Below are 12,130 nucleotides of genomic sequence, written 5' to 3'. Positions count from 1 at the left end.
CAAAGTGATGGTCACAGTTTAAACCGTTCTGAACAACAGAAAACTAAGCCATAGGCAATGCATCAAGGGTAAGAGGATGACGGGTCTCTGTCAACTGGAGTGGGAGAAGCCTTCCTGGAGAAGAGGGAGCCTGGGAGCACAAGGACACTTCCAATAGGCAGAGCAATAGGAAGAGGCGGGCTGGGGCACAGTGGGTGCTGTGCTGGGCACTGGGGCAGGAGCTGACCCCCTAGAAGGGAACCCATCCATCATCAGTCAGCAAGAGTGTGTGCAGGAAGGGCGCCTGGGGTCCCCATTATGATGCAGCAGAAGGAGGAACTGGGGCTGAGAAAGGGAGGACTGAAGCAGAGGTGTGTTTTAAATCCTGCTGCCCTAAATCAATGACCTTTGATGGAGCTATAGCACTCCTGACAGGGGAAGGTTGGAAATGTGGCAGCAATTTTGGTTAGGACAGGAGAAGGTGCAGGTGGAGGCCTGGGATTCCATGTGAGCACCAGACAGTGTCTCCAGTCTCCCTTGACCTCAAATTGTAAATGAGAGACCTGTTCAGGATGATCCAAGCCCAGGACTTACAGGACCTAGCTTAGTTCTGCATAAGAACAGTGCCCAACCCTAGCCTTTTTAGCTCTGCTAATCCTGGGTTTTTCCCCTGATGGGGTAATGGCCTTGAGTGTAGATTGAGGAGTGGGATAGCTGGGTTAAATTGTGGTTCCATTCCAAGTTTTCCAAGGAATCTCCATACTGCTTTCCAAATTGGTTGCTCCAATCTGCAGTCCCACCAGCAATGTATGAGTGTGCCTTTTCCCTACTTCCTCACCAACACTTATTTTGTTTGTATTCTTTTTTTTCAACTGCTCCCAGCTGTTGCTTCATAAAGGAGAAGGAATTTTAAACTAGGCAGTTGAAGAAACACTAACATCTCAAACTAACCCATTTTATATCCTTTTTTGAAAATTTTCTGAACATGAAAACTTTGCTTTAAAACATTTTTTTTATTTTATTGATTTTTAAAAAATAAATGACAGTGGAATGCATTACAATTCATATTACACATATAGAGCACAATTTTTATATCTCTGGTTGTATATGAAGTGTATTCACACCAATTTGTGTCTTCATACATGTACTTTGGATAATGATGTCCATCATATTCCACCATCATTGCTAACCCTCTGCCCTCTCCCTTCCTCTCCCACCCCTTTCCCCTATCTAGAGTTCTTCTATTCCTCCCATGCTCTCCCTCCCTATTCCACTATGAGTCAGTCACCTTATATCAGAGAAAACATTCAGCATTGTTTCTTTGGGATTAGCTATGTTGTTTGTATTCTTGATAACTGCCATTCTGACTGAGATAAAATGGATGGTGTTAAAGAATATCATGCTAAGTGAAGTAAGCCAATCCCCCCAAACCTGAATGTTCTCTCTGATAAGTGGATGCCGGTCCATAATGGAGAGGGGCTTGGGAAAAATTGAGGAGCTTTGATTGGGCAAAGTGTAGGAAAGTGAGGGAAGGGAAGAAAAGATGGTGAAATGAGATGGATATCATTACCCTAGATACATGTGTGAATGCACATAATATGCAATGCTATGTCTTGTACAACCAGAGAAATGAAAAGTTGTGCTGCAATATCACAGCAGAATGCATTACAACTTATATTATACATATATAACACAATGTTTTATATCTTTTGTTGTATACAAAGTATATTCACACCATTCATGTTTTCACACATGTATTTAGGGTAATGATGACCATAACATTCCACCATCTTTTTTACCCCCATACCTTCTCTCTTTGCCTACCACCTCTTTGCCTATCTAGACTTCCTCTAATCCTCCCATGCTCCCCTCCCAAACCCACCATGAATCAGCCTCATTATATCAGAGAAAACATTCAGCATTTTTTAATTTTAGGGGGGGATTGGCTAACTTCACTTAGCATTACATTCTCCAACTCCATCCATTTACCTGCAAATGTCATGATGTTATTCTCTTTTAATGCTGAGTAATATTCCATTGTGTATATATGCCACATTTTCTTTATCCATTCATCTACTGATAGGCATCTAGGTTGGTTCCACAGTTTAACTATTGTGAATTGTGCTGCTATAATCATTAATTATGATTAATGTGGCTGTGTCCCTGTAGTATGCTGTTTTTAAGTCCTTTGGGTATAAACCAAGGAGTAGGATAGCTGGGTCAAATGGGTTCCATTACCAGTTTTCCAAGGCATCTCCATACTGCTTCCATATTAGCTGCACCAATTTGCAATCCCACCAGCAATGTATGAGTGTGTCTTTTTCCCCACATTCTCACCAACACTTACTGTTGTTTGTCTTCATAATAACTGCCATTCTGACAAGAGTGAGATGAAATCTTGAGTAGTTTTGATTTACATTTCTCTGATTGCTAGAGATGATGAGCATTTTTTCATATATTTGTTGATTGATTGTATATCTCCTTCTGAGAGATGTCTGTTCAATTCCTTGGCCCATTTATTGGTGGGGCTTTTTTTTTGGGGGGGCATTTGGCTTTTTGAGTTCTTTATATACCCTAGAGACTACAGCTCCATTTGATGTGCAAGTGGTAAAAATTTTCTCCCATTCTATAGGCTCTCTATTCACCTCATAGATTGTTTCATTTGCTGAAAAGAAGCTCTTTAGTTTGAATCAATCCCATTTATTGATTCTTGATTTTTAAAAAAAATCTCAAAGGAAGAAACAAGGATTGTTTCTGTTGGAGATCAGTATCTTTCCTGCTTCCCTTCTCATCCGATTTTGTGAGGTCGCTTGTTGTTAGCTGGTATCTCTGCCCTCAGGATGGCAAAGGTAACCAGGGAGGAAGGATTGGTCCTGGGTAGAGGGTACCTGGAAGTGGGGTATGGGACCTCTCAGTCCCCAAAGGGAGATTGCACCTCAAGGATCTCATTTTGGGCATGCTCGTGTGATGTGAGTGCCTGGTCTTATCTCTTTATCTCATCTGAAGACCTTCTAGTTCCTGGTCTCTGTGTTCGCCTGTAAACTGTATCACACTCACCATCTCCCTTACTGCTTTATAATAAGAGTCCTTTGTCTATGGGGCTCTTATATGCTGCGTACCTGCCATGCTAAGAGCTGTTTTGCGTTGGACAGTCACTGTGCCAGGTTAGAGACTGCTGGGGAGATGGGGGAGTTAGTAACTGGTACCTGACAAGCCTGAGTTCCAATGTGGGAGTTGTCCCCACTAAAGGTGGTGATGAAGGTGACCCAAGATGGAGGCGATTGCTTTCAGTGATGGGGTGTCAGTTGGGTGGGGAGAGCCAGGCGATGGCATTGAACGATGAGTTCAGAGACTAGCTCCACCATCCTGAGGGCAGAGATACCAGCATGTGGCTATCAGCTGTCTTCAGAGCCTGGATAAAGTTCCCAGATACAGGCAGGCTACCACACATAGGAGACTATCTTCGCTGCTGCAGAGTCCCAAGATGGAGGAGACAGGGGGGCTCCACGTTGGTATATGGGGGTCCACATGGGAGTGGAGGCCAGAGTTCCTGCATATGGGTAGCAGCCAGGTGTCCTGCAGGGGGGGGGGCTGAATCTGGGATTTGTGCTTGGGTGGGTGGCCAAAAGTTCTGGCAGGTGCTGATGCCAATGGTCTCACTCAGGCACCCATTAGTCCTGCATGAGCAAGTAGTTGGGAGACCTACTCAGAAACTGAGGCCTGGGGTCCTGCATGGGCAGGGTGGACATGATTCCTGCACAGGAAATAGGAATATTGCTTGCAGAAAGCAGTATTCTCACTACTTGAATCCCAGGTCACATAGTGACACAGAATGCTGCCTCCCTCTGGCCTGCCATCTTGGATTACCCCAATCTTAATTTTTAATGTCTTAAACGCTTCATATATATGTCTTATACATTATATATATAATTCATGTGATGTGAGTGCCTGGTCTTATCTCTTTATCTCATCTGTTCTCTTTAGTGTCCATTTTTCTTCAGCAATATACCTTATTGGGAATAATTGATTAAATTTCAGTATCCATTCTTTAACTTGTATTTGGCTAGGGTCACTTTGGTCAATTTATCTTTTGATCATGATCATGGAAAATCCCATGAGAAAACTGAATGTGACTGAAAATATGATTAAGGACGTTTCATTGTTTTGCTAATGTCTCAATTCAGGTTCTGTACTTGCAGCTTCCTCAACCTGGATGTGGTTTTTGCAGATTTTGCCTTTGAATAACCTAAAACACTGAGGTTCCAGGCTGTTTCCCACAGAAACAACTTGGTCCGGTAGGGAGCAGTCCCAGCTGGTCAGGATAAAAAGTCTTCAATTTGGACAAAATGGGGAATTGGTGTTTTCTGAGCGACCTACTCCACTACAGTGGTTTACTTATATAAACAAGGTGTGGATTTCTTCTATCTTGGCACCTGTACTCAAAATAGAGTAACTTATAGCAAAGTGCTTCTAACATGGAATAACTCAGGGTTAAACACAGCCTGAAAACTACTGTTTTATGTATCACAGAATCACACAGAGTGAGGCACAACCTGCTCCTCACCAGTACAAAACAAAACAAGTCAAAACAAAATAACCAAACCCAGGCCCCAATGTGAAATTCAAAATATCTGACATCCAATACAAATCTATCAAATTTACAAGGAGGCAGGATAGAATTACATGTACTTGTTAGGATATAATATCCATGGAAGCAAACATAGAAACAACCAATGGAATTGGTAGACACACATTAAACTAGTCACCAGAAACACACGTCCTGTGTTGAAGAAAGTAGAGGAAAGGAAAATGGAAGGAGACAGAAAAATATTTGAAGAAGTAAGGGCTTATATATTTATAATTTCCTAGAGTACAAAAGTATCAGATTTAAAATTTCAACAAGCTCTAAGAAGAAAAAATACAGAATAAAAATTCTGGAAGAAACATCTTGAGCAAATTCTTGAAAAACAGTGGCAAACAAAATATTCAAAGAAACTATGGTGGTGTAGCTTGGTGGTAGAGTACCTGCCCAGCATGCACAAAGCTCTGGGTTCAATTACCAATACAGGAAAACAAAACAAAACAAACAAACAAAACATTACACACATAGGCTCAAAGCTAATCATAGTACATTTCTTGTTGCAAAACGATTCTCATGTCTGAATATATACCTCCCAAATTCATGTGTTGAAGTTCTAAACACAAAATACTTAAGAAAGCATAGAGACCTTAGAGGGAATTAAGTTAAAATAAAGCCATTAGGTTGGGTCCTACTCCATATGACTAGTCTCCTCATAGGAAGAGAATAGAACCCAGTAACACAGAGGGAATACTACACGGGGACTGAGAGATGATGGCCTTTCACAAGCCAAGGAGAGATCTCAGAAGAAACTCACTCTAGTAACACCTTGATCTGGAACTTGTCGTCTCCAAAACTTTGAGAAGATAAATTTCTGTGGAGCTTTGTATGGCAACCTGAAAAATTCTGTGTAATAATAGAGCAAAATCTTTAAAGGGCTGAAAAAAAATCCTGACAATATTGAACTCCATCTCCAACAAAAATATCTTTCAAGAATGCAGGTGAAGACACTTCAAGGCTGGAGTTGTGGTACTAAGTTCAAGGCCAACCTGGGCAACTTAGTTTGACTCTTTCTCAAAAAAAAAAAAGTGGAGTGGGGAAGGAGTTCAGTTGTAGAGTAGCCAGAATTCAATCCACAGTACTCTAAAAAATATTTTTTAGGCATCAATATCTAAGAGAATTTACTGCCAGCAGACCTAAACTAAAATAAATGATGACAAAAGTTTTTTAAGCAGAAGAAAAAATGCTATTAGATTTGTACAAAAAGCTAAAGAGAATCATAAATCATAAATATACAAATACAAATGCATAAGAATTATTTTTCCATTTTTAAGTGTTAAAAGCAACATTAATAAAAGTTCACTGTGGGATTTACAATGTAAAACTAAAATGAACTACAGTAAGGCACAAAGGATGGGATGGGCAACCTGTGATGTAGAACTTCCGTCTACTGTACACACATGCATATAACTTCCTTAGATATACTGTTGTAAAGTTTCACCCTATAGGTGAAGTGGTATTTTATTTTTTGTAGGTAGACTGAAATAAATTGAATATGTATGTTACAAAACTTAGAGCAACAGCTAAAACAACAATGAGAAAGATTTCAACAGAAACAAAGAGGTACAGACAACAAGCCATTTTAACTTGAGATAAAATGGAATACTAGAAATATGGCAAACCCCAAACAAGGCAAGTGAAGAAGAGAAAAGGAATAAAGAACAGTGTAAAAAGCAGGAAACAGGAAGCAAGCTGACATTTAATGATGATTTCATTAAATTTAAGTAGTCTAAATACTCCAGTTAAAAGACATAGACCATCTCAATGGGTCAGGAAGCAAGACTGAGCTATTTGCAAGATTTCAAGTTACACACTTTACATATAAATAGGATGATTGTTTAAAGTAACAGGATGAACAAAGATGTATCATGTAACCACTAATGAAAAGAAAGCTTAGTGGCCACGTTAATATTAGACAAAAGATTTCAGAGCAAGAATTATTATCAAGGATAATGAAGGATTATATCTAATCATGAAGATGAATTCATCAAGACAACATAATTCTAATATATGAACAATTAATTATAGAGATTTAAAATACATGAGGCAAACCTGATAGAATTAAAAGGAGAAGTAGTTAACAAAGTAGAATCTCTGTATAATTTTTCAAATTAATATAGAATAGCCATTAGAAAAGACCATAATGTAGACCATAAAACCACTGTCAAAAGTTTAAGAGGATGAAAATCATATAAATTAAGTTCTTTGATCATGATGGAATTAAGAAATTAGTAGCAGAAAGATAACTGAAAAATCCCAAATATTTGAGAATTAAATAATACACTCTAAATAATACGTAGATGAAGCATAGATCACATGAATGGTTATAAATCTTTTGAAATGAATTGGAATAAAAATGCAGTGTATCTAAATTTATGGGATGTAGCCAAAAATGCTTAGAGAGAAATGAATATCTTTAAATGCCTTCTTGCGGAAGGCAAGTTTCTGTTTCTTGGGAACAGAGATGGGCAAGTCTTTATCTCTCAATGAGAGAACAAGACCAAAGACTGGCAAATTTCTACCTCAAGAATGGGCAAGTTTCTATTTCTTGAGGATAAGAACAGTATTCATAAAGTGGGGGTGGGGAAAGGAGGATGGCTTTAGTCATGCCTAAAGCTTCCTTTTGGTTTTAATATTGGGGTTTAGGGTGGCTTATGGATGGAGGTTTCTTCTTCTTTGGCTACTTCCTGCTGGCATGGGGGTGGGTGACAGGGGCAGAGGCAGGTCCTAGAGGGGTTTCTTCTGTCAAGAGAGTATATTCCCTCAGAAGTGTCTCATTGACCACTTGGTTGGTCAAGGTCTTAGTTCTTTTCATGATGGCTTCCTGCAAACACTTAAAAACACATGATAACAAAAACATCAGGCAGAGAAATGGCAGAGAGAGATCCCAGAAGGTGTAAGCCCCAAGTAAGGATGGGTTCCCTAGACTGGGAAGAGAGGAAGCAGGGAGTGGCCAGAGAACGTGAGTTTGAGCATAGCTGTTAGATTCTGTAAGGTTTCTATGTTTTGTTCCACTTTTCCTGATTGGTTGACATAGTAACAACATTGTTCTCCAAGGAAAAGGCCAGTGCCTCCATTTTTGGCTATTTTTAGGTCTATTGCCCTCCTGTTTTGTAGGGTGACTTCTGCCAGGGAGAGGAGCTGAGCCTGTAGGAGGCAGATCGCCTCAGTTGAAGTGTCCGTGGATTAGACTACTTCCTCGCCAAGTTGGTCAAGTTGGGAGGCCAAGTTAAGGCTATGTCCAAGAGCTCTCTCTTCTGTCCCCAGGGTTACCAGTGAGGATGTTAGACTGATGACTATGAGGACTGGAAGGACGACTGCCCACTTAGATTGTGTTGTCACGATGGAGGGGAAAATGAATACAGCCATCTCTGCTGAAGTATAGAGAGTGAGCTGGGAGAAATGACAATCAAGATGCAAAGGCCTGGGGTGGAAGTATTGATGCATATTGTGAGGGAACTATTTTGGCATAAGAAGTGAGTTCCTGGGGGGCTCATGGAAGAGTCTGACCCCATGATGATATGGTGTAGAGAGCAAGGGAGCTGGTGTGGGTGTTAGTTGGGGTGTTCCAGCAAGACCTGTTTAGCCCTGCTGTATGAAAGGACAGCTGTCAGTGAATTTTTGTAAAATGGGGATACAAGAGTTGATGGGTAGGGCCACATTGGATAGGAGAATGGCTGATATAGGTTGATCATCCATTGGGCCACATATGAAGCAGTCTTGTTTATAAAGGGACTGATTTACTATATGGTGTAAGACGGAGAGAGAATAATACATGATTTAGAGCTAGGAAGTTTGAGGGCGTCTCTTTTGTAAGTTTTGTCATGGGAGCTGTCCTTTACAATATCAATGACCTATATCTAATGGGGTGTGTGGTATTTGGTCATAGGTTCAGATTATCTGGATGGATCCATGAGGGTCTGAGTTTCTTACATAAAGGTCTATGGAGCCAGTTACTCCTTTTTCCCATTTTGTGTCTCAAGGATCATCAATCCTGAAAGTAAGTAAAGGCAGGACCCTATCGTAGGGGTTTGGAGAAGTAGGGGGTTTGTCTGTTGAAAAGCAAAGGTCTGTTGGAAAGAGCCATATCTACTATCCATATAATGGTCATTGCAGGACCATTTGGAACATCCCTTCCAATCCATGTAGTTGCATGTATTGGAGTTATCAGAAGTTAACCAGAGATAGAAATGGTGATAGGAAAAGCTTGTTTGGGTGTATTTGGCCCAGTAAAACATTTGGTGATGCAGATCTGTGCAAGTTGAATGTGACAGCCCTTAATGGGACAGAAGGTGGTGATGATTGAAAGTGGAGGTTTTCTGCCCATTGCATATATCTTAAACTGCCAAGCATAACGAGTGCCAGGAGGATTCTGGGAGCTGTGAGAAGGAAGCAGAGAAGGAGGTGTAATAGGATGATCATGGCATATGGAAGAAGGAAAGGACATAGAGGAGAGAGTGAGGAAAGAGGTTAGTTTCAGTTGGGATAAAGTCAATGAAGGATCCCTGAAAATATAAGTCCTGAAGGATCTGGAAGTGAGAGGACTTGAAGTCCTGGGTCAGAGGCCAGATCTGTCCATAGGATGAAAAGAAATTGATAGTAACAAGAAGGGGAGAGGTCCTGGAGGAATTTGGTATGGTTAGTGGGTGAGGGTTAGAGATTGTATGGGAAAGTCCCTTAGAAAAGACAGGTTAGGGGGAAGTAAGTGGTGTAGATAGTGAGGATGTAATGGGTACCTTGGGTAGTTTTGGGGATTTAGATGTCATTTGGACAGTGTCTGGGGGTGTAGAAAGAAAAATGGTGTTGGATTCTTTGTTGGGGAGGTAGAATAGAGCTGCCTGCTGGACCATTTGGTCTGGCAGGCTGTTGCCGGCTGTCATAATAGAATTATCTGTCTGATATGCTTTGCAGTGTACTCTGCCAATAGGAGAGGAAGGAGGGAGCCTTTAGGATGACACTGATGTATGAAACATTGGAGATAGAGGAGTCTTTGGTAGTCATGGGTCCCCGTTCTTTCCATATTGCTGTGTGAGCTAATAATATATGAAAGGCATATTTAGCATCTGTATAAATGTTAGAGACATACTATTTGCTAGGATAAAGGCTTAGGTTGGAGCTATTAGTTCTGCTTGTTGATTGGTGGTGTTAGGGGGTAGGGGGTTAGCCTCTATAACTTCTATTTTTTTTTACATAAAGGCCTGTTATTCTAAGGCCTTTATATAAAAAGGGACTCCCATCCATGAACCAGGTATATGAGGGAGTTGGCAAGAGTCCTTCCTGAGTATGGGAGGGATGGGGAGCAATTGTTCTAAGGTCTCTGTACAGGAATGGAGAGGTTGATGTGGATTGGAGTCACTAGGAGGAGGAATCAGAGTTGAGGGATGGGCAAGTTTTGAAGGTTGGAGCAGGGTCTTCAATCATTGAGATCTGAAGGGAAAGAATGTGGGAAGGGGGCAGGGTCTCAAGACCCTTACAGGAGAGTAATCCAGTTAAGGGGTGGGGAAGAGGACAGTTAGAGGTGACCCAAATGTTAGTTTATTTGACTCCTGGATCAGGATGTCTGAGGAGGCCAGTACCCGGAGGTAAGGTGCCCGTCCCCATATTGCTGGGTCAAGATGCTCCGAGAGAAATGCCACTGCTGCACAGGATGGTCCCACCTGGTGGCCTCGAGCTCCTGGGTGAATCCTTGTTTTCTGTTACATACAGAAAAAGGGGTGAGACGGATCAGGCAAGTGAAGGCCTGAGGCCTGCAGGAAGGCTTGCTGGAGGCTAAGGGGAGTGTTGATGGGTGTGATGAGAGGCTCCACGAGGGGGCCCTTTGTGCTGACATAAAGGGGTTGAGCCATCAAAGAGTCATTGGGTATCCATGCCTGAAAGTCTTCTGTTAATTCCAGGAATGAGAGCTCTTCAGCCTTGGTAGTGGGAACAGGAAGGTGAGAAATGAGTTTTTTTTCAATCCATAGTAATGGCCTTGTGGGACAGGATTAGTTGGAAGCCCAAATAAATGACTGCAGTAAGAGAGAGCTGAACCTTAGAGAGGGAGACACAATATCCTTGCAAGGCCAAGAAGTTCAGTAATTTGGCTGTGTGGGTTTTACTTTGATATAGGGAGAGACTGCAGAGAAGAAGGTCATCCACATATTGGAGGAGGAATGATGGTAACAAGTATAGGCAGGTGGGATTATCTCTAAATCCCTGAGGAAGGACTGTCCATGCAAGTTTAGTGGACACCTGGATGTCTGGGTCAGGCCAGGTAAGAACAAAGGGGTCTTGAGAATCTTTGTGCAAGAGAATGGAGAAGGAGGCATCCTTAAGGTCTAGAATTAAATAGTGTGCTGTGCAGGTGGTGATGGAGAACAAGAGAGTACATGGACTTGGAGCAATGGGGTTTACCTGACCACTGCTGAGTTGGTGAGGCAGAGGTCTTGGTCCGAACAGAAGGTGCCTGAGGGTTACTTGACATGGAGAATGGATGTGTTATAAGGGGCATCTGTACAAAGCGAAAGCAATAGGCCTTTGGCTAGGAGGTCATAAATGATGGGTCTGAGTCTCCTGAGGCTCTTTAGAGGTAGGGGGTATTGGGATTGGGATGAGAAAAGAGAAGGGTTTTGGGGTGTGATGAGGAAGGGATCTTGGTGTGTGGCTACAGAGGGGTTGTGTATGTCTCATAACTGGGATTGATCAAGGATGGGGGCCAGGATATCTATGAGGGGGTGGTGGTAGGTGCTAGAAGGAGGAGGAGTGGGAGTGGAGGAGAGTCTGGGAGAGAGCCCCTCCTGGGAAAAGTGGAAGATCCCAATTTACTTAGGAGATGTCAACCTAGAAAGGGAATGGGGCTTGGGGAATAATGAGGAAAGAGTGGGAGAAAGGGATCTCGTGAATGGAGCATGTGAGAGGTGGGGTTAATAATAGTTGATATGGTTTGCCTTCTACCCCAACAGTGGAGGTTATGGAGGTAGAAGTGGGTCCCCCAAATTGGACAAGTACTGAGAATATAGCCCAGGTGTCCAAGAGGAAAGAGATGAGCCTACCTGCTACCACAATGGTTACCCTGGGTGCCTGTGATGGTAGTCTTTGGGTGCTGGGATCCTGGACCCTGTTAGTTGTCTGTAGCCAGTATCAGAAGGTCTGCCTGTGGTGAGGTGGGGCTGTGTGACCTCCTATCTCTCTGGGCAAGAGGGCAATCAACAATGGTCCACCTGGGATATTTAGGACAGGGAGTGGGAAGTTAGCGAGAATTAGAGCAAAATTTTGCCCAGTTGCCCAGCTGACCATACCTATAGAATGTTCTGGAGTGTTTTCTGTGGGTTGAAGGGGCAGTATCAGCAGCAGGAGATTGCAGAAATGCTTTGGTTAGCATTTGATATTCAACTTTGTGGGACTTTCCATCTCTGCCATTGAAGGCTTCCTCAAGTACTTGAGCCTGTGGGGTGAGGGGATCTTGCTCCAGCTTTTAAGTTTGGTTTTAATGTCAGGGAAGCTATAGGAGAAGTACTTCATGAGTAAGTTTGG

Source organism: Ictidomys tridecemlineatus, unplaced genomic scaffold, assembly GCF_052094955.1.
Source record: "Ictidomys tridecemlineatus isolate mIctTri1 unplaced genomic scaffold, mIctTri1.hap1 Scaffold_85, whole genome shotgun sequence".
Lineage (NCBI taxonomy): Eukaryota > Metazoa > Chordata > Mammalia > Rodentia > Sciuridae > Ictidomys > Ictidomys tridecemlineatus.
Note: the sequence above shows the minus strand (reverse complement) of the source record.